The sequence below is a fragment of the Olea europaea genome, chromosome 3 (assembly GCF_002742605.1).
Source record: "Olea europaea var. sylvestris chromosome 3, O_europaea_v1, whole genome shotgun sequence".
Lineage (NCBI taxonomy): Eukaryota > Viridiplantae > Streptophyta > Magnoliopsida > Lamiales > Oleaceae > Olea > Olea europaea.
The window spans coordinates 5,449,300-5,451,876 of record NC_036239.1 but is presented as its reverse complement, the minus strand read 5'-3'; the positions used below and the strand labels follow the sequence as shown (position 1 = coordinate 5,451,876).

Here is a 2,577-nt window from a genome sequence, read left to right as displayed (position 1 = left end):
AGGTAAGATACATTTATGTGCAAAGTGTTTACGTTTCCTTATGCTCTTATGTGCGATTAAATATGCATGGAATGCTAGTGGACTTTCGGGTTCTAAAGAAAGAGATATGAAATTTCTACATGAAAATTAAGAGGACCTAAGATGGGTGTGTCGCTTGATCACCGATATACTCCATAAGAGAAGAGCGGTATGAAGTGTATTATTTATTTGTTATATACCTGTGTATGGAAATTTGCACGTATCTTACTGGGTATTTTTAATACTCACTCTTACATTAATTTTTCAGATTAGTTCGGGTCGATAGGAACAGTGGAGAATTGGTGATGCGGACTGCCAAGTGGATAAAGAATAGAGAAAAAGAAATAAGTTTGCCATTTTAAATTTAGCAATTTGTTTATTTTAATTTAGAACGCATTATTTGAATTACTTAGGAGTTTATGTTTATGGTTAGATACGCTTTCAATAATTTTAATCTAAACGTTACAATTATTTGTTTATTGAAGAATTTTATATAGTTCCGCATTTTTTTTAATTAAAGAAAAATGAGTTTTCGTAACGTTCCCGTGTTTATGCTCAATAAAAAAAAATTGGGACGTTACATAGAATCTGCTTGTGTAAGGAAATAAACTAAACTAGGACAAAATAATAAGTAAAGGAAATAATCATTATAAATATGGTAAGATGATCACGGTTAATACTCGGTTATTGTCCGATTGGAGAAGATATGGCATGACTTAGGTCACGTTTAAGTCACATTAATGCAAGAATGAGAGTGAAAAATATAGTCGTTATGGACCCCCAAACAAGAGATAAAAAATCAAACATGGTGGTTTGATGTGATGGATAACAATCATATTTTTCATTTTAATGGACAAATAATAGGAAACAAATTGGGGCTTAATATCATCTATAGTCACGATTCACTCACCTCTATTCACTCACCTCTATATTCTTAGAGATTGCGTTTAAAGTGGGTGGCTATGAATTCAGGAGATCTGATGAGAAAGTACCGTGTTTTACTTACAACACTTAATCTGACAAGGGACTTTGTGGGAAGTCTTGACAGGATTTCCTCGACGATGAGATCACTCGACAGGTGCTTGATCAGCATTGAAAGAGAAAACAAAAAGGAATTTGATTATAGCTCGTGATCAATTTAATAATTAGCAGTTTGAAAGGCATATTTTTTTTATCTTGTCCATAACAATCACCATTTTAATATATTTCACAACAGATTTAATGTATTCAATAAAACAGAATATACATATATTTATTAATCCATTTACATCTCGATAATAATAACTATAATAATTTAATTAAATACTATTTGCATGCGTATAAGCAGCAACAATTACAATAATTATTATTTATAAGCGCATGCATTTATTTATGCATTTAATGTTTGATTTGTTAGAATAAACATAACAATTTTATCGCGATTAGTTTGGGAGATGGCATATAAATTATAAAAGGTCAAGCTTGTGTAACATGCTATCAATTTCACATATTTAATTAAGTCATTTACCGAATTAATGCATAATATTGCTAAATGAAATATATATCTTGTAAATTTTTGAAGATTGGCCAGTTGTGTACTGTTGTCGAATAACATTGACGCATAAAAAACAGAAGTCCTTAACCATAGTTAAACAAAAACAGAAATTTTTGATGGACCAAGTGATAAGTCTTGGATTGAGATAAAATTACAAAATTTAGGCTGCAAATGTGTATTACTTGGCATGATTTTATTATAACGAGGGTTAAATATTTCAATTGTTGCTTAAGTTTCTCGAATATTTTTCAGTTGCCATTGAATTTTTAAAAAGTTTCTATTTTCTATTAAATTCTTTAGAATATTTTTGAATTGTTGCTGAGCCAAAAAAATATACCTCGTGAACCCTGCTTTCTGCTTGCGGGGCGTAAAATGGTGCAAAATGAGAACCAAGTGTAAAAGGTTCGCACAAAGTAGGCGAACTACTCTGCCATTCAGGCTTATCAAAAATCATTTTTGAATTGCACATGCGCAAGTGAGTTAAGCATGATATTATAACTGAATCAGTTATGAGCTATTCAATATAAGGCCACTACCTGTCATTTCTCCTATAATGATCGAATTGCCCAAAAGCCTTGAGGAAAATTTATAAATACTCCCATCTAAAAATAGAAGAGGCATGCAAATTCAAAAATCCTGGTTAGGTGGGATGAATTTGTTGATACTGTTGAATTTTAAAAGTTTTTCGAGTTATCACACACTTATCAAGATATTATCTCATATGTATCACTCCATCATTCATTATTTTAAAAGTTAACAAACTCACTGAGCTTCACGAATGTTTCAGGGTGGTGTGATCTCTTTCAACTACCTATGGGAGGTTGTCATTGGGGTGATATCAGGAGGGCTATCAGGGCCGGCCTTGGCCCAAGGTAACCAAAATCATTGCCTAGGGCCTCCAACTTGAAGGGGGCCTCAAAAGAAAAATTAAAACTCCAAAACCCAACAAAATACTTCCTTGTTTTTTTTGAGTTGGGTCTATAGCCCTTTAAAATACAACAACAATATTGGTCTAAATAAGAGGC

General features: G+C 32.1%; 1 long non-coding RNA gene across 1 annotated transcript in view; it reads left to right on the top strand.

Moving 5' to 3' along the window:
- LOC111391328 overlaps window positions 1-353 on the top strand; it is a 3,895-nt gene extending 3,542 nt beyond the window's left edge. The window contains exon 2 of the long non-coding RNA XR_002702099.1: window positions 287-353. This is a non-coding gene — a long non-coding RNA (uncharacterized LOC111391328). The remainder of the gene's footprint in view (window positions 1-286) is intronic.
- Window positions 354-2,577: the final 2,224 nt, after the last annotated feature.